The sequence below is a fragment of the Mchenga conophoros genome, linkage group LG3 (assembly GCF_057382185.1).
Source record: "Mchenga conophoros isolate Kocher_MC1m ecotype Shallow Benthic linkage group LG3, M_conophoros_male_GT1.1, whole genome shotgun sequence".
NCBI classification, from domain to species: Eukaryota; Metazoa; Chordata; class Actinopteri; order Cichliformes; family Cichlidae; genus Mchenga; species Mchenga conophoros.
Genome location: NC_140528.1, coordinates 16,620,358 through 16,642,002, shown reverse-complemented (window position 1 = coordinate 16,642,002; position 21,645 = coordinate 16,620,358).

Here is a 21,645-nt window from a genome sequence, read left to right as displayed (position 1 = left end):
AGTCCTACAGACACTCAGCCTCTTCACTACACAAACACCTCCTACAACATCCACTCTTTCCACTCTGACTGCTGTGTTTGTGGAAACACTCCAACACACACCGCTTCACACACCAACATAGAAATGTGTGAAAAAGAGCTGAGCTGATATTAAACATGAGGATTTATTCAAAAATACAGAGTCAGGAACAACATCTAGACACACATTACCTCTCAGCAGCAGAAGAACAGCCTTTAAAGTTTATAACAGCACCCTTCGACATGTTGCTCTTTAAGGAAACACAGCTGGGTTCAGGTCCAGGAGATTCTGGCCTCTTATTGATCCTAAAAGAAAAACAATAAATGTCACAGCTTCATGAGACAGGAAGGAAAAACTGGAAATATTAAATTAAAGACATGATGAACAATCTCATAAAAATAATGTACTTACTCTTTGTCACATAACAGTCTTTTGTTAAAGTTTACAACAATTTCCTTCGACCTGTTGCTCTTTAAGGAAACACAGCTGGGTTCAGGTCCAGGTTCTGGATTAGTTTCAGGGTTATGTCCAGCTGAGCCTGGTACGCCCCACAGCTCTGGGCTTTAAAACAACACACACAGAGGTATGAGTGTGAATAATGATGGAGCAGTGATGTGAGTGCTGAGCTGTGACATGGAGAAGAGTCATGGACATTTAGAGATGGTCATCTCACCTCTGAGCTTTGGTCTGGCTCTCATGTTCCCCACACAGAGTGCTTTTAGAGGGAGGGGCTCCCTCCTCTCTGTCCTCACACTGATCCATGATGCTCAATTCACATCAGCTCACACACACTTTCTACCGTCACCTGCAGAGGAAACACAAATCATTCATGTGCACATAAACCAAAATCCTCCTTTCCATCATGTGTGCTGTCCAAATATCAGCTGAATGCAGTCAGACAGCAGTGTGAGGCACAGGAAGCTGCCATCAGCTGCTCTACTTCTACTATCAGTCCACTAGATGGAGCCATGAAGCACACATGATGCATTCACTGACACACACTGATTCACTGTGACTGGAAGTTTAAGTACATTAAGCCTCCACTCATCTACATTGTGCTTACAACCCACTGCCCCCCATCTCCCACCCCCATCAACCTCCTGGGGCCAGGAATGACTGGAACTGAATTGGAAACGGGCGTAATCAAACATAAATCTGTTATTCTTATCCAACCTGTCTGCCTGGACACAGTCTGCTGACCAATCATGGAGCCTATGATTCGCTTGGACAACAACTTCATGAATGTGGAAATGAAACTGAGTGTCAGCTGAGTGTCGAGCAGAAGAGGAGTCAGAGAAAAGTGACAGAGCTGCTGACTTTATAAAGAAAGCTAAAACCATGTTGAAGAGATTAAACAGATAATACAATCTAACAACAACAACACAGCTGCTCCAGACAAAACACATGTATGAGTGTGTGACAGGAAAAGCACTGAACAGAAGTTTACTATTACAAATGCAGCACGTTGTAAAAAGTTTGGTCAGTGAGACTGAAAAATAGCTGCATGAGTTACTATTGTGAACAAACCCTTATAAGAACCCTGATATTACCTGAATAAGATCAAATCCTGATACGTAGTGCAGACCTTGGTAAGAGTTTTTCACTCAAGTTGTCTTTTCTTCTTAATTTTTCTGGTAATGCTTCTTCATTCATGATTCATTCAAATCTAAAATAACTTCAAAAAATGTAAAATATTTCTGAAAATCATCTTTTGTAGTTGAAATTCAGTTCTCATTTGGCTCAGCTGCTGATAGAGTTGTATTGTTGATTGTCATTTATGCTTAGAAACATTTACTCATTTATGCTTAGAAATATTTAACCATAGATGCTTAGAAGTGTATAATCCATTGTGTAGTGATAAGTTGTGTGATCTTTAACAGGCTACAGAGGCCTGGTGTGCATTCCACACTGGGAGCATGGGAAAGTTCGTACCTTGTTTAATTGTTATGGTAGGATTAACGTAGTTACATCTGTTCTAGTCTAAGTGCTTTTTTGTTTAGATAAATCTGTTAGACTTCTAGGTGCCAGCCTTGGGGAGGCTTCACAGGGTCACATCTTGACCTCACACACACACACACACACACACACACACACACACACACACACACACACACACACACACACACAGGCAAGCAAGGTACTCTTCGTGTATGTAGACGTCACATGTTAGTGAACCTATGCATATTCATGTAACCTCAATAAAAGGACAGTGTACGGGAGGACGGACGAGAGCAACTGGGGCCAAGCGAAGGAACGGCGTTTGTCCGGTTCTCTCCCGTGCACGAGTACCATGAAGAAGTTTGCCTACTTGCGTCTTGCTTGCAGTGTAATTATATTGTCTTAACGTTCCAGCGAATAGGTTTATGCTACAAACCTAACAGCTGCTCTTTCATGAATCCATAGTTTCACCTCAAACAGCTGCTTGAGACACGAGAAATTAAAGAACAACTCTGTTCAAACGGAGAAACTTTGAAGGAACTCAATAATGTCATTTAAATGGTTTCAGGTAGGTGTATGAAGGTTCTATATTAAATCATATATGATAGTTGACATGAAATTCTGAATTCATCTTCTTGGACACCCACACTGCATAATTCTGTAGAAATGAAATTCGTCATTTCTAATCAATTTCAACATCAAATATCATAACATTGCATCAAAATGCGTAAAAATGATTCTTGATAGCTGACCTTAAAGTCTCTGTGCATTCTTCCTCTGGGTTACCTTCTCTATATATTTGCAGTTTAACCACCAAAAGCTGCAAGGTTTCAGAGAAATAAAAGGAACGTTCTACTCAAATTTAATAAGATTAATTTAATAAACAATAGAAAAAAAACTTTGACAGTTGTCATAAAATTCTTAACAAACTCCTCTTCTGTCTGTAGCTCAGGAGTTAGAGCAGGTCACGAAGTAACTGGAAGGTTGGTTGTTTGATACGAGATACTAACCCCAAGATAGAAAACTCTTCTGCACAGGAAAAGTCCTTGAATGAGTCGTTTGTATGAAGCACTTTGAATGCTCAGAGTAGAAAAGCACCATATCAGAACCAGCCTCACCCACTTGTGATGGGTGGGTGGCTGTGGCTCAGGTGGTAGAGCAGATCAGCTGCTGATTGGAAGGTTGGTGGCTCGATCCTTGGCTTCCCCAGCCTGCATGCCAAATATCCTTGGGCAAGATACTAACCCCAAGTTGCCCTCTGATGATTAGTTTGCACTTGTGTTTAGAAGTGCTTGTGTGAATGAGGCCTGTTGTATAGAGCACTTTGAAAACTCCAGGAGAGTAGAAAAGCACTATATAAGAATCAGTCCATTTACTACATGTCCGCAAAGTTTCATCTCCAACCACTGCAATATTATTTGTTAGGATCGCTGTTCTCTCCGGGTACTCCGGCTTCCTCCCACCGTCCAAAGACATGCAGCTTGTGGGGATATTTAGTTGGATAATCCAAATTGCCACTAGGTGCAGGGACGTGCAGAGAGGTTTAAAGGGGCGGGTGCTCAAAGTTAAAAAGGGGCACATTGAACCAGGTTGAATAACAACAACACACATTCATCAAGAATCTAATATGGGAAGGGCAGGGCTGTGTTGATCTGAGACTGTAGACATTAAAAAGTCCACAGGAGAGATGGTAGCTGATTAAACAAGTGTCATGAGATAATAACAAAATGCAAAGATTGGTGACAGCGCTTGGAACCATAAGGCAACAAAAAACTGTGAGAAATAATTTAGGCTCTGCCTGTGAATCACTCTTTGCTTCTCTTCTTCCTTCCTTCCCATCATTTCATATATCACTCTCCACTTGCTGTCTATCTGAGAACAAGACACAACTTGCTATTGCAATAAACTATAATCTAATTATCCACACCTAACAACTCCTGCACTTAATCTATAATAAAATGATGACAGAAAAATGTTATAGCACTGCCTTTAGTAGCCTCACACAGCTCCTGCTGTTTCCTCCTCATGTCCTTACCAGCCATGTCTGCACAATGTTATATCATGAGTAATATTTTTTTAAATCCAGCTAAATAAAACACACACATGCACGCACACACAGTGACATTTTAGACCTTCTTCAGAATACTGTATATACTATGGGCATCATGGTGCTGATCCAGAATCCTTACATTATTATTTATTACTAGAGCTACAATAATAAAGCAATGAGGAGGGGGAAGTAATAAATATGAAATAATGTATTTATGATGATTCCATGTGTTTCACTATCCACTCTGTGCAGGGCAAAGCTTATTACATGTTTAAACTGTAGAGATACAATCATTTTACTGCTGTAAAATCCAACTTTTGTCTTATTTAAAATATAAATCTAATATAATCTGCTTCTTAATGTATGTTCTTTAAAATACAGCTTGTGTTTTTTAATATATTATAATTATAATAATTATTATGTGGACATGCATATTAGATCGTTTTTAGTGAAATATAATCCCTCCAGAAAGGCAGGAAATGCCCTGTAACTTACTTTAAAACTAAATATGTTCTAAATACTTTAAAACTAAATATGTTCCCTAAAACGGTGACAGAGCTACAGACCCATGACAGCCTTACACAGGTAGCCAGCAGCTGTGACCAGCACTACCTGTGCAGTTAATAAAAGGACAGGTAATGTTTGTCACGCTGTCGCACACAGCACGCTCGTTTGTTTCAGTTCGTCAGTTGCAACAAGACAGCTTACCAACGTGTACGTAATAAGCTAACACTCCTGGGTGCTTAGGGTTGCCAACCGTCCCTTAAAATACGGAATCGTCCCGTATTTCGAAACAAAAGTACACGTCCCGTATTGAGCTAATAAGGGACGCACTTTGTCCCGTAATACAGTGAGAATCAAAAGTAGTCTATAACTTTTAATGGAATTAACGCTTTGTTTGAAAACATAATTCCCAGCCCCTCTCCTGCTTTGTGACCAATGAGCTGACAGCACACTTATGACAATTCGAGTATGACAAGTCAGATTACCGCTCATCTCATTGGTTGAGGAAAGGTCGCTTACGGAGAAAATACCGGAAGACAACCGATGACCACAACAACAAGCATGGCCAACAGGGAAACAAACGCCGACACTGCGGTGCAAGTCTCGGACGGCACACTGTGCCTCCATAAAATGAAGGTTATAACAGAAAATCTGTCGCTCGCTCTCTCTGTCTTTCACTCACACAGACACACCACATCAACTTTGCTAAATTGCTAATGAAAAACATTGATCAGGCAGCTGTGATTGAGCAGCAGTGTAAATCCAACTATTTTCACGGTTGTTGTGGTCGTGATAATTTTGTGATGCCACATGGAAAAGGCTCGGATGAGCTTTCCAAAGTTCCACAAGTTGTGCCTCCATCGCTTGTGTCCAGATCACACGCTGCACAGCTGTGCTGCAACGTCTTTTTCACCGACGTTTACGTGTTTGCGCGTGAGCAGCTGCGGTGACACCCTCACGAGCGATTGATGATCGGGAGCTGGTCGTGAGGTGTTAATCGCTTCTCGTTACCCCACGTATACTACACGACGCACGATGAAGGCCAAAATCGGGCTGATCACCAAATCGGTCGCACGACTCAAAAATCGTCTCAAAATGGGCCAAAAATCGCACAGTGTGAGCCCAGCATTAGAGCAGCAATGTTTGTTCGCTCAGAGAAAGAAAAAAAAAGGCTGCAAAAGTACAGGGAGGAATGGGAAAAGGAAAACACCTGGCTGGAAAAGTGCACTATAAAGCGCACTGCACTGTGTGCCGGCGCACTTTTTCCATAGGCATGCTTCTATTGGTGGGCACATGAAGAACACGAGGGGCATGAAAGCTCGGGGAACCCTTTACCAATTTTTTGTCCGCCAGGCCACGGCAGAAGCAGATATGGTATGTAAACACTGGTTTGTTTTTTTTAAACCCTCTGGTTAAGGTTAATATGGGCATGTGCGGTGAATATCAGGGCTATGTGGCCAGAAGTGTGATAATATAATTTATTTTGTTTAATAAACAACTGCAAGGATAGATGATTACAACAAATAGATCACTAATACATAAAAGTAATACATAGATGAATAATGATGATGAGTTAAGGTGCGTAATCATGGGAACAAGTGGGTTTACAAACAGGAGCAGCTGATTAGCTTTAGAAAAGCTGAAATAATACCTCAACTGAAGCCAACTGTACTAAATGCACTAAATGTGCACTGTTACAAGAATATTTTTGTTCTATTGTTTTCCATTAATTTATATAATTTTAAGTTAAGTAGGACAGAGTTCTTTTAAAGAAAGATTTACTTTTATTCTCAAAAGTTAAGCATGACAGGCTTCTGTTTAAGAAAGAGACCTGTTTTACTGTGTTAATGTTGTCATTGTGAGCTAAAAATAAATGGCTAAATGATCATTTGTTTCACATATGGTCATATCACAAAGAATAGAATATGCATCTGCTTAAATCAAGTTCAAGTCAAATGGTTAAAAAATAATTTCACACACAAAAAAAGAGCTACCACACTGGGAAGGGTGAAGACAACTGGGTTGCCCGGCCCTGGCCACGAGGTGTCCCTTATTTATTTTTCAGGGAGTTGGCAACCCTATGGGTGCTACACACTACAGTGTGCGCTGTACACCTACTTACTGGTTGTGTCGCATTAGTCTGTGTCTCTGAGTTAACTTGTGTTTCTCCTACAGCTCCGGACCGGAAAAAATGCGCGTGCTCTTTGTGAGCTCGTTCCCGGCTCGTAACCAGCGCGTTCTGCCGTCGAGGGCGATCATTGGTTAATAGTGATCATGTGACTGATGCAAGCCAGATCCTTTTATTTAACAAAACTGTGATTAATAGTTAAATATTATTGTTGAGGGGCACAGACAGGACTCTGCACGCACACACACATAAAAAAATAAATAAAAAAAATGTAAAAGTTGCCTCAACAAAAGGGCACTTTGGGCACTCATCAGGAAAGGGGCGGGTGCTCAAGCCCCTCTAGCCCCCCCCCCCCCCCCCCCCCCCTGCACGTCCCTGACTAGGTGTGAATGTGCGAGTGAATGTGAGTGCGAATCGTTGTCTATCCCTGTGTGTTGGCCCTGCGACAGATTGGCGACCTGTCCAGGGTGTACCCCGCCTCTCGCCCTATGACAGCTGGGATAGGCTCCAGCGCCCCCGCGACCCTGAAAAGGAGAAGCGGAAGCGAATGGATGGAGGATCGCTGTTTTTTTCCTCAGGGTTTTGTGATGCCTTTTTGTTTTTGAGAGTCTTTTGTGTTTTAGTTTGGCTCTTTGTATATAAGGATGGTTAATAGTTTGCTTTAGGATTTACTATATCCCATGTACCCTGTTTTCATATTGTAGTTTGTCTTCTTGGTTTTGTAACACTAAATATCTGCTTTTGTGATCCCTTTCTGTACTTCAGTTATGTCCCTTTGTCTGTCTTGTCTCTCTGTTTGTCTGTCATTGTCTGATTTCCCCATCTGTCATGTTTCCCATTCACTTATATTTTCCTTTCTGTTTTCTACATGTCTGCGTATGTCTCTGTGTATCATTTCCTCTTTTTTATCGTCTCATGTCTTGTGAACTTAGCTTTAAGTTTTACTTCCCCATTTGGTTAATGATTTGTTCCCATCAGTGTCTCAGTCTCGTCTGCATTTATCTATCTCATGTTCCCCTGTCCAGTCTGTTCTCCTCTATGTAATTTAAGCCTTGTTCTCCATGTTCTCCTGTTTTATTGTTTTAACTGTTGCTTCCTGTGACTATTGTAGTTTGTTCCTGCATCATGTCTCTCACCCGTTGCCTCTCGTCTCATTATCCAGTGTGTATTTATTGTCCCCGTCTTCTTGTGTACTTTGTGCTTTCCTTGCTCTGTGTTCCCATGGTTTTGGGGGCGGTGGTGTGGGATTGATTAAGGAAATGGTTGGGTTAATAGGAATGACCAAAATGAGAAAAATAAATCGATCTTCAATAAGAGAAAGGATTATTCTAAGAAGGAATATTTTTGATGGATCAGAATTATATAATGAAATATGAACAAAATCTTTTGTTAATCATTGTTTATTAACTGAACCTTGTTGAATTTGAGTAGAACTGTTTTTTAATTTGGCAGAAACACGGCAGCAGTTTGAAATGAAACTATCCAGGCTGTAGAGTAGACGAGCAAAATCAAGAATCCACTGAGATTTTCATGACAACAACTAAGAAGGATTTCTTAAATGAATTGTTGATACGCTGTTATAATAATCCACTGAGCTTACTGAATTTGGGGAGAAATGTCCTTTAATGTGCAATCACACAGTGGGCTGAGATGAAACTGCACACAGTGTGGGTGTCCCAGAAGAGAAATCAGTTAAAAATTTAGTGTCAGCAAGAATTTAAAAAATATTTTTACAGATATCAAATTTGTTCTGTTATATAAAACTGTAATTTATACTAGTCAGGTGGATCATCAACAATCATCAATCAGTGCAGTACCAGCAAAATTCAGACAGACACACAAACACACACATGCACAATTTTACTGTCTTAACACAGTATCATAAATCTAATTAGAATATGCTATAGTCCTTTAAATACCAATTTAAATATATTTCAAAAATATATTACAGCTTTTTTCAGTCTGTTGAACAAAAATCCCCAAAGAAGAAGAAGCACTACCATAAAACTTTGTGTAAAAGTGCAAGAAAGTTTAAGAGGCTTACAAATGACGGCTCACATAACTGCGGTGTTACAAGTCAACCTCGTTCATATCTGTCATCATGAACAATGCTATGGTTTGTGCTGGAGCGAAGCTGCACACAGCTGATATTATCAGAAAAAAATACATACTGATTCGATTACCTTCACACGCAGATTCACACAAAGACGACCAGCTGCATCAGCGAAGTTTAGAAGACAGACAGTGAAACTTAAAAAAGGAAACAGACAGATTTGTGGGAATGCTGGGGCTGGGGAACATTAGTAATTAGAAACACAAAATGTTTCTAAGCATTTGTAAATGTTTGTTGGAGGGTTTGGAGGAACTGAATCACTTTGTGTGAAAGTTAAAGTCAAACACACTCTTAGTAGAGAGAGACTGTGTCTGCAGATCAAACAGGTCTCACTGTGATGTCCCTTTAGTCAGACTCTGTCTCTGCTACATTAATGACTGAAAGTTGTCACGTTCTTATTTAGTTAATACTCTTTAAACCAGGTGTACACTTTTAGTTTAATACATTATAGATTCTCTGATGAAGAAATACGGTATATATATGTAACCTGATGAAGCGGTATCTAAAATGTTTTTATGTTTGACATACCAAGACTGTTTCACACTGCAGGAGTTGCAGATGATAAAACAAAGACTGTAAAGCTAAGCAGTATGTTTGCTGTTTATCACTGCCTGTCCATTAGTCAAATTAATATTACTTTTATCAAAAATAATTTCCCGTCTGTATTTGGTCTTCCTCCATAGTCGCCATAGTCACATCATTGTGTTTTGTTGATGTTTCCCCTCCTTGTGATTCACTCAGTGTTCCCATGTCTGTTTCGCCCCTGTGTGTCGAGCCGTGTCTCTTAGTTTGTATCCTGTTTTATTTGGACAGTCTCGTGTCCTGTGTTCAGTGTGTTCAGTTTTGTTTTCTCCTGTCTCATCACATCTAATTTGTTCCTGCTGTGTCCTCATGTGTTTCCATTTCCCTTATCATCCCTTTGTGTATGTATTGTGTGACTTTCCGTTTGTTCATTGTCAGGTTGTCTGTTTATTATGCGTTATGTGTCGGGGGCTGGATCTGTGACCCAGTATTTTGAGTTCACTGTGTGTGTTTTTGGAGGTCTTATATTATATTGAATATATGCTTAGTTCTTGTGTTGCCATTATTAGTTAGGATTTAGTTGGGTGTTATTCTAGCTTAGGTTTCCATCTATGTCCAAACACAGCACACAGGTGGGATGTGCAGCACGAGTGCTCTCTGCTCCTCACAGAGAGGTGATGGAGACGATTCCTGAGGTCCAAAAAACATCTGTTGGTGGTGAGAAACTCTTTCTGTATACCACAGACTAGACTAGAGACGGATGATACTTGGGTAAATTTGACTGGGATCTAATAACAATGACTTCAGTACTTCATGAGTGATGTATTATTGTTGGTCAGCGTCACATTTTTCTGTTTTTTTCACAGATTTTCCCTCAATCACTGTAATAGCTGCAGCAGTGCTGGTGTTGGGGTTTGTCTTTTTCTGTTGCTCCACTATGCTGCTTGAAGAAAAGTTACCTTTTCTAGTATGTCGTTTTGTAATGTGTCTTATCTTATTAACATGATAGTGATTTATTGATTCTAACCCTAAATCTATCTAGTAATGTCTGCACATATTTTCAGTACTGATTTTAAAGTGTTTTAATCCTTCTGTCACTCAGGGAACCCAATAAGGATTCAAATACTTCAAAAGTCAACCAATGACATTGATGTGTAAGACTATTTAATAATTATTTATTTTTTATATTTCATTTATTCATTCATTCTTTGCACTGTGATTTAACCCATCTTTGTGTAAAGCAGGGGTGTCAAACTCCAGGCCTTGAGAGCCAGCGTCCTGAAGCTTTTAAATGTATCTCTGCTGCAACACACCTGAATAAAATTATTAGGTCATTAGCATGACTCTACCCTACTCAAGTAAATTTAAATAAATGTAAGTACATACCACCAGGTAGCTCCACTCGTACCCAGTGTAACGGGAAGTGAGAGGGTTAGGTTTTGGCGCTTTGAATGTTCAGTTGTGTGATGCAGCGATTAACGTTTGAGTAAAATATTGGGCTCCCTCGTGTCTTCCCTACATTCCTCCACAATGTCCGTTTTTGCAAAAATGTACTTCTAGAAGTACTTTTATTGCACGATGTTCATTCACTCATGAGCTGCTGCAACATGAATCAAATGGCTGAACTGCCACCTTGGCGTGCAGTCAAGTTCTACAGTCTGCTAATGATCTAATAATAAGTATTAATATTCCTCACTCACCTTACTAAATGTTTGTGAACACAGCCAGAAACATTTGCATCACAAACACAGACTAGTGTTTATTAGCAGAAGCTTTTGGGTGGTTGCTCTCAAACCTGTGTACAAGTTGAAGCATTAATGGTCCCTTCACTGATTTCCAGGTATCCAATGTCAGGGCTAACAGATGGATTCAGACGCAGGCAGCGTTCTGGCAAGCAAAGGGTTGACAATTTATTAACACAGAAGGGAAACCACAGTGATGTGTATATACAGTGCATGGGGCAGGGCTTCAGGGCTCCAAGGGAAGGAATCCACACTCGCTCCCCACTCGGCCCAAACTCCGCCACTCCTCTTCTTACGCACACTCGCTTCTCCACAGCCACTCTCGCTCCAATTTCCACTTATGTTGACACACACAGGGATCACAGGTCAGGGACTGCCACCAGTTCCGGGGAGATCTAAACACAAAGAGTCCAATTAGATCAATACGCCACACAACACTGAGAGAGTTTGTCTTAGGAGAGCTGAGAGCACGAACATGGGAGGTTCAACATTCCAGTCCGAATACTCCGTGCCGCAGCGTTAAATAGGCAAGGGGGACGCCACCTGATCAGCAACAGGTGTAGAAATCACCGCAGATACGTGGGCCAAGGGTGAGAGCCCACAATGAGCTCCACCCAGGGAAGCAGGAGAGAAAACAAAACAAAGCTGTGGCCAACATGAGCGAGCCGGAGAGGCACAGGGACCATGACAGCCAATACCAAGTGCACAAGTTCACCCCAGATGGTTCCTCTTCTCTGTAACTTGGAGGATGTGGAGTAGGCTGTATTTTAATCAAAGACATATCAATCAATCAATCAATCAATCAATCAATCAATCAATCAATCAATCAATCAATCAATCAATCAATCAATAACCATGTCTAAAAACAACACAGGTTGACCAAAGTGCTGTACACAGTAAAAGAAAAAGTAAAAAGTAGAAACAAATACACACAATGAACAAAACAAAAAATAATCCCAAATTTCGTTTTTTTTTTCTGAAGGGGTCAAACACTTTTATGCAAGAATGACAGCGAGGTGAAAAACCTTCACCCGCAAGAAAACTCGAGCTGTGACTCATAGTACGAACACACACCTCACAGTAACACACTTTAATTGTTTAATGTGAACTTTAGGCCAAGCTAGCTAATCCTGACCAACACACCAGACACAGAAGATAAAGGAACGATGTTTTACTGTTAGAGACAGAAAGGTTAAAACATTTTGGCAGAGGGCTAAAAGGGGCTAAAATTACCCAAAAAGAAATTCCATTTGACCAAAAACACTTAATTTTTAAAAAATTAAGTATATAGTTATGAATAATGAACAAATAATTAACAAACTGGGGTTTATAAATCGTGTAACACATCCTTATGGTAAGAAATTTTACCTTAATGCGTTACATGTGTTAGAAGTCAATGTATCTTTAACAATATACTCCTTATTTTATATCTCCTGATCCTTCACAGAGCTGCATGAACCTGTTGTTGATGTCAGAGAGTCAAACTCTGCTGAAGAGTGGGTTGTTTCCTGTTCAGCCACTGGTCGACCTGCTCCCACTGTAACACTCTCACAACAACACCTCAGCTTCTCACAGTACAACACTGTCAGTGTGTCCAACACCAACGCTACATTCACTGTCACCACTACAGCTGTGCTCTCAGGTTCACGTAAACACAGCACACAGGTGGGATGTGCAGCACGAGTGCTCTCTGCTCCTCACAGAGAGGTGATGGAGACGATTCCTGAGGTCCAGCAGACGTCAGATTATCAGTGATGGTGAGAAACTGAGATGCAATAACAATGCATTGTGCTAGTATGCATTTTCTCTTTGATCAATAATTGATGTATTCATTTTGATCAGTGTCACATTTTTCCTGCTTTTTCAAGTTTCCTCCTGGATCATTGTATTAGCTGCAGTATTGGTGATGATGGTCTTTGTCAGTGTAGCTGCTCTGCAGTAGGCTACTCTTTAAAGAAAAAGACCAGATAACTTTCATTTTTGATTTCTTGTCATTTTTTTCTACACCAAAATCTATCCAATAATATCTGCATAACATTTTCTACTTGTGATTTAGTTATTAATTCTTTGCTTCATGATTCAATCGGTCTTTGTCTAGTATTACATTTTATGTTTCCCATTTAATCCCACTGGCTTTAAAGTGTTTCACCAGATTTTTACGAAGTATTTCCAGTCTTTTGTTGTCTCTGTCCCAAATGTTCTGAAATGTGTTGCATGTATTAAAAGAAGTTGGACCAAAAAATGTACTATGTACTTATAAACTTACATTTATGAAAGCTGAACAAACATTGATATACTTGACTTTTGTAACAGTGAAAAGGCGATCTGTTTTTATTGATAAATATATATGTTTGCATTACTGTTATTTAGATTGCCATGTTAGAACGTAGCAAACAACATTGTTTGTTCCTCTATGGTTTCTTTATTTTTACAAATCTAAATGTTTTTGGTCAAAAGATTAATAATTTCATATTGAGGTCAGACGGTCAGCAGTTTTGATGTTTTTGCAGAGATTTTATTTTTTGCAAAATAGCACAAGTAAACATTAAAAGTAGTTCCTAAATCAAGGCATTTATTATTAAGGCGGCCATTATTATGGCCCTGTGTGGAAAAAGTGATTGCCCCCTAAACCTAATAACTGGTTGGGCCACCCTGAGTAGAAACATCTGCAATAAAGCGTTTGGGATAACTGGCAATGAGTCCTTTACGAGGTGGTGGAAGAATTTCTGCCCACTCATCTTTGCAAAATTGTTGTAATTCAGCCACACTGGAGGGTTTTTGAGTATGAACCACCTTTCCAAGGTCACAGCACCTCAATCAGATTCACGTATGAACTTTGGCTAAGCCATTCCAAAGTCTTTCTTTTGTTTTACTTAAGCTGCTTAGAGGTGGACTTGTTGGTGTGCTTTGGATCAAGTGCACTTCAGCTTGTGGTCGTGAACAGATGGCCAGACATTCTCCTTCAGGATCCCAGAAACTGGATTCTGTTCATCTTGACGTTGCATCTCCAGACTGAGAGATCTCAATTACTTTGTTTCTTATTTGCTTCTGAATTTCCTTGGATTGCGCCATGATGTGTAGTTTTTGAGGATCTTTTGGTCTACTCTACTTTGTCAGACAGGTCCTGTTTAAGTGATTGATTCAGCACAGGTTTGGCAGTAATCGGGCCTGGCTATGACTATGGAAAAATTGTATATTTTCTATTGATAAATGCAAATATTTTATGTCTGTTATGTGCATTGCCGTGTGGAGAATATAAGGAAAACAATTGTGTGGTTTACATTGTTTATTCCTCTTAGATTTCTTGATTTTTTTTAAAAATTGCAATAACTTTATGTTAATTTCAGTGCACTTTCACATTTCTTTAAATTCAAACTACAGTCCTGTGAATAACTAGAAACACTTCTAGCAGCACAAATGTGAGCTAATTGTTTTCTGCTTGACTTTATCAGTCTCTCATATTGTTGTGGAGGAATGTTGGCCCACTCTTCATTACAACGTTGCTTCAGTTCTTTGAGGTTTGTGGGCATTTATTTAAGCACAGCTCTCTGAATGTCCCAGGTTGAGGTCTGGACTTTGCTTTTCAGCTATTCTGCTGTAGATTTGCTGCTGTGTTTGGGATCATTGTTCGACTGCAAGACCTAAACTTTACCTATTAAACAGTTAACTCTGTATTTTACACTTTATGTGAATATTGTTGCAGATTTCAATTATTAATGTTTTTATAACTTTGTTCTTTCTTATATTTAATATTATACAATATTTATACTTCATGTCTCTGTCTTCTTTTGAACACTCCAGCACAGCATCACTATAACTTTGTCCTCACTGACAATAAAGCTGTTTTATATATTTCATTGCAAATGTTTCAAGCAATTTGTAGCTGTATCTTAAGATATTTTGTTAATAATATAGTATTTTATATTGTTTTTTTCCCCATATTTGAGAAATATTTAACATGTAAAAGTCTGTTTATGTACAATTTGGTGATATTAGCCCTGATTATTGGAGGAACTTGTACATGAAGCAGATTTCTGAGACTTCAGATTTGAAGGTTGTTGTCATATAATCTAAATGATGGCAGATTAACGTTCCCTACCTCTGTCCTACAACCACAGGACTCCTTTGCATTCGACTGATAGAAATTTCAAGCTCAGTGTTAATGAAGATTTCAAAGGCCTTAGTGCAGGGGTAGGGAACGTCTAAAACCTGCAGGGACACCGGCCCTCGAGGCCTGGAGTTCCCTACCGCTGCCTTAGTGTGAAAGGAATGAAGCTGTAGCGCCTCCCAGTGGTTGAAAAGAGGTACACAAGAGGTTTTTGCAACCTGCTGTTTAATGAAGGTAATCAGCTGGGACAAAGGTACATTATGAGAATAATATCTCTGACAAACCTCTACCTCAATTAAAAGATGCATTTTGATTTACATGAATGCATTTCATCTTCTCTGCAAAGGCTACACAACCTTCTTTCTCTTTCCCTCGAGAAGAACTGCTAAAACTGTAGAAATAACATTACAGAAAAGCAGGACATGCTCAAGCAAAACATTATAGAAACTCTGTCACGGTTCTGGGTCAGTTTGACCCAGTATTTTGAGTTGTCATGTTTTTGCAGGTTTAGTTTAGTTCCATGTGTCATTTTCTGTCTCTCTCTCTATGTCGAGTCTGCGTCTTAGTGTGATGGTTTCTTGTTCCTGTTTTATTGTGAAGGTCTGCGTCTCATGTGAGTGTGTTCAGTTTTACCTCTGTCTCGTCTTGTTGATTATTCCCAGCTGTGTCCACCACCTGTGTGTAATTCCCCTGTGTTTCTCTGTGTATTTAAGTCGTGTCCTCTGTCATTGTAGTTGCTGGTCCGTCTGTGTATCCACCATGTCTCACCCGTGTGTTTGTGCTCTGTAGTTTAGTTGTTTCCAGTCTAGTTTAGTTCGTGCTCCATTTGCTGTTTGTCCATATTTATTTTTGTGTTCAATAAACCACCTTCACTTCTCCACTACTGCCTGTGATTGGATCCTCATTTATTATTTTCACACGGCTCTCCTCACCCGCCGTGACAGTACGGACCAGCCAGATATGGATCCAGCGGCAGTCACCCCACCTAGGGAGCTTCAGGAGGCCGTTATCGACTCTGCTTCTAAATTGATTTACCAGCTGTTAGAGCATGAGGGAGAAGTGTCTCTTTACACTGTGGAAGCCAACCTACAACACCTTATTTCCAGTTACCCCTGGTTATTGGACTCACTGCGTCCGCTCGTACAGAATTTTGTTCTTCACGAGCTTCACCTACACCCCCCCGCCGCTACCGCTCGCCTGCTCATGCAGTGATATCATCAGTGACAAGTCAGGTGATAGAGGCTAATGCAAAATGGTGTTTCAGTGAGGCACAATTTATTATGACAATACATTTTTTTTAAATACTCAGTATGAATTAAACAGGTTAAAGGTCAATGCTCTGTTGTAATATAAAGACAAAATGATTGACAGCAGCCCAGCAATATCAGTAAAACGCAAATTAGCCACATGGTGCAATGTAAGGAGCTCTGTGATTGGTTAGGAAAGGACAGACTGGCCACCTCGATTTTTCTTCACTGCACATTGATCCATAGCTTTGCTCTGTAAAGGCTAACAAAGTGCTTTTGCTTTACAAAGACATTCAGCGTCAGTATTCACTCTTTTAAAATGCCACTGAACACTGGAGTGAAATGGAGCCCTGATCCTCAGAGTTTTATTGTTGCTAACATTTCTTATAGATAGCACAGATGGTGCCCCACTGCAGTAATCACTCATGTCTAGATATTCCTGTTAAAAATGAGTTTTTCCTCCCCACTGTAACATGGCAAACATAGCAAACGGATAATCCAGCTGAAGCTTCAGACAGCCGTCAGACAGTGAAACACTGCCATCTGCTGGACGCGAATAACAAAGACGCTGCTTTGACGGGTGAGGGAGTTTCAACAAGTCTGCAACGACTCAAGCATCAAACTACAGAACTATTCTAGCGGACATGGTGCTCTAATGACTGCTGTTTGTCCCAGCAGTTTACAATACAGAATGTGCACGTCTGTGGGGCTTTTATAAAGATTTCTATTTGCATTGATACAATTGCTTGGATCACAAATTGTTCTAACTTGATTAAAGTCACCAATGATAAAGGTATTCTTGCGCTTACAGTTACCATTATTATCTCTGTTTGCTATCAGATCATCACATCCCCCTTGTGGGATCATGTTGATGATATGCTGGTTTTCGAATTTCTGAACACGTCCGTTAGTCATGCAGAGCACAGTGCCAGAGAGCGCCACCAGCAGGAAAATGGAAGTCTTCATTGTATTTCTATATCGAAAAAGTAAACAGAGTGAATATATAAATCAGTATTATTTCATTTCATTTATTAACTTGTTTATTTTTGTTTCCTAAATGTTAATCGTGCTTAACTATTAAAGTAAAAATACAGATAGATAGGAAACTCTCTGAAAAGTCAAACTGTTTTCAGTGAGTTTATATATTTGCCAGAGGAAAGGTCAGAATCTGCATATCTGACCACTTTGAATCAATTTATATCTAAACAGAAATCAGTAAAAGTTAAAATCACTTTTATCAATATCCTCACTTATGAGGATATTGATATCCGTATAACTGGAGTTATTATAGATTTTCATACATGACATTTGTGAAAAAGGCGAGGGTGTCAGGGTCCCTGTGTCTACCCGCTCGCCTCAGTGTGGCTACATGTGTTTTTTTATTTTGATTTTGTCCCCGCTCTCTCCCTCCCTCCTTCTCTCACTGCCTGGGCGGAGCTCATCTGTGGGCTCCTGCCCTTGGCCCACGCACCTGGTGACACCTGTGGCTCATCACCCAACAGTGTTCCAGTCCCCTTATAAGATGGCAGCCCTGTATTTCTCGTCGCTGGACCGTTGCCGACTCTCGTCAGTGTTAACCCCAGCTCAGTTCGTTCTCGTGTTTCCCTAGCGATCTTCTTACAGTAACCTTTTTCATCTCTGTGAATAGATTTCCCTGGACCTGCCCCTGTGTTACCTGAGCGATCAAGTGTGTGAGGATTGGAGCGAGCTTTTGTGTTTCTTGTGGAGTGTGAAGAGGAGCGTGGAGCGTGGATGGAGTGAGGACTTTGGAGCGTGTGTGGACTGCAAGTGTCTTTCCCCCCTCCTGTTCGTGTGTGGATTCCCGGAACCCGTCTTTTCCCCACTGTGTAAATAGATCACCTGGTGCTTCTGTAAATAAAAAACCTTTATTGTTCCCTACTCAGAGCCTACGCGTGAGTCCGTTCAGTCCCGTTGTGACAGAGGGTAAGGACGTAAATCGACTGGTAAAGAGGGACTGGTAAAGAGTCTGCAGCCGCAGCACCGATCCATCTGTCCATCTCCTGTTCCCTTCTCTGATCACTCGTGAACAAGACTGCGAGTTTTGTAACTTAATAAAAGCAGTAATTTGTTTGCCAGAGTGCCCCTTCCACGTCACACCCTGTTCTTTCCTTCTTGTCTTATATGAAAATTCACTTTGTGTAGCTTTTTGGGAAATTGTTAAACTTCAGGAAGATTCTGAACATGCCCCATCGTTTAGCCAGCTCTTTGGAGCTAAGCAGGTTCAGGCCTGTTGTTGTAAGTTTTATAAAACGATCTCATTTAAACGGATAATCCAGCTGAAGCTTCAGACAGCCGTCAGACAGTGAAACACTGCCATCTGCTGGACGCGAATAACAAAGACGCTGCTTTGACGGGTGAGGGAGTTTCAACAAGTCTGCAACGACTCAAGCATCAAACTACAGAACTATTCTAGCGGACATGGTGCTCTAATGACTGCTTCATTAACGCAGGTCAGAAAGGATAATAGAAACTCAATAAATTATGAAATACAAAACTTACTGGTTCACTGCACACACAAAACGTCTCTTATTAGCACAACACTGCTCAGGGCTCAGAGTATATTCCTTATAACCTATTAAACCTTAGCATGTTATTTTGAAGTGTTACAGGTGAAACAGCCAACCAGTGAAGTTACCTGTAATTTCAACATTGAGCTACAAAAATGCTTTTTTTTTTTTTAAATTTCTTTTTACAGTTTTGCAATTTTACACAAGTTTTATCATCAGTGTCACAATGACTGCTGCTAAAATTGAGTATGAGCTTTTTGTTGGTCTGATTAAAAGGTTAAATGTAAAAGCATAATTTAAACATGTGATGTGAGGTCATTAATTACAGTGCAGGTGTCCTGCTTTAGGATCATAAATTAATACTTCCAAAACAGTAAAGTTGTAGAGAATCTATGTTCATTATCGTTGCTAATCATGGAAAGACAAAGACGTCAGACTCTGCTGAAAAATATTACACCCTCCTACTCTCTGCACACAGCGCTCTGAGGGACCTTCCAGGATCGGGGATTTTATTTATTTTGTTCTTTTTTTGGTCTTACTGGTTAGTAGGTGGTGATTTTGTACCTGGTGATCTCACATTTGGAACATAAATTGCTTTGGAGCAGATTAGGTTCAAAGGATAACTTGGCTCTTGAAGTTAGCCGGATAAGACGGCGTTCTGCTTCACAGTTGAGGCCTCAGAGAGTTGTTGCTAACCAAAGTCTATCTTGTACGGCCATGCAGCATCTTATGACATTTTGTAACCTGAGCAGTGAAATGATTGCTGTTTTAGTGCACATACACAGTGTGGGGATCAGTATCAGGACAATAAAGTTATGGTGCAAAAAGCTGCATCTGGTCAGAAGGAAAAGCACGCACACTTGGAAGACTTGACCATTTGCACAAAATGAATGGCTGACACTGGACAGATGAGAGAATGTGGATGGCCACACCCTCGTGCATTAAAGAGGGCTTTCAGTTCATTGAAAACACAAAACCAAACACACAAAAGACACAATGAGACAGCTGATCAGTTTGCTTCACTAAATCATCGACACAAGCCGTGTTGTAGAGGGTACTGCAGCCGTGGCAGGTTATCATCTTAATGTGGCCCTGACACTCCATCGTACGCCACAAAGCTGTGAATAAATGAAAAGCAAAGAGGCATCATCACTAACATAATAACTGTAGAAGTTATCCCGCTGCATTACATTTATCAGGATATCGTAATAAATGTTCATCATATGTTGCTTTGACCCATCATTGTTGTCATTAATATCGCTACGTGACACTGGACACTTCCTGTCATTCATATGTCCTGACTTTGTGATCAGTGTAGCAGCTTGAAAATAACTGCTTGGTTAACAGCAGGTGTACAGGCAGGTGCTCTGATCAAATAACATGTTTGGCTAAAGAAACACAAAATAAAAACATGTAAATAGGAACACCCACATCTCTACTTCTTCTTCTATTTTCCATTTCACACTTACAAAAAAGTTCTCCTGCGTAGGTGCTGAGACAAATATATGTCAATTTAATACTTCAGACAGGCCCCAGAGCAGGTCTGAACAATTAGTCGACTTAAAATCAAAACTGCAATTTGAAACCATGCAATTAGCAATTTTGCAAAGAAAACTTGGCTAGGCTAAGCTAAGCTAACTGTTAGACAAAGTAGAGGAGTTGGAAGAGTAAAGGATTCTGGTTAACTCCAGTTCAACTTAACATTAAATTAAACTGAATCTATTAAACTATTAGACTCAGACGAGGTCGGCACAGGGACAGGCCTCGGGGGTCCAGGCCCACCCGGTGAAGTGCTTCTTCCCCAACATCTTCTGATGTACTTCATTTATACATTTTGGTAATGAAGTACTTAAACTACCACCTCACTGATTAGTTATTGCAGTGTGAGCTCAGTTCAATTAATCAGGTCACAGTAGTTTAGCACTTCTACAGCAATCATGCAACCAGCATGACTGAGGAGGACACTGGGTGGACGGGCTTTGCAAGTCAGACTTTGAAACTATCTTTTATTGTCATTACGCCAAAAGCAGTGAAATTATATGCTGTCCCATTCAGTGCAAATAAAGAATCTGTGTTTACTGACAGGACAAAGCACTGAACATGATTTCATCTGTTAACCTGGACAAATTCCAAAACAATTCCTTATTATTTCTTTTTCTTAAGTAAAACCAGTAAAAGCTTCTACTTCAAAAATATGGACTTAACACTGAGATCCTGATATTTTAGACCAGTTGAATTTAGATGATCTTTTTTAGTTCATTCAGTTTGCTGGTTCTAACGACGACGGTCTTCATCAGTTTTAATGTCACTGTGACTCATATCTCTGCATGGCTGTTTTGTTCTGAGTGCACTGTGACAATTAAGTTAAGATCCGGTGATCAGCACAGCAGCCTGGGAGTGACTGCTTGGTTAATGACAAGGTTTACAAGACCTGATCAAATGTCACACTGGAAATATTTTGCAAGTGAAACAGCAAATGAAAAAATGTAAATATGTTAACTGGACCACCTACATTGTTTCGAGAGCAGGGGTGAACTAAAGAGTGCGACCCATCACTTCAGTTTCAGCATATAATTTCTATTTAACACTATATTTTATGTACTCGAAGTCAGACCTGGAATCTGTGGGTCAGACTTCCTGGGCCCCCGACCCCTGACCTCTGAGATTTTCATGTCTTGTATTTTATAATATTTATCTTTTGTTCTCCTGCCAAAATTGTAAACACTGTCATCATGCCATATTGCACT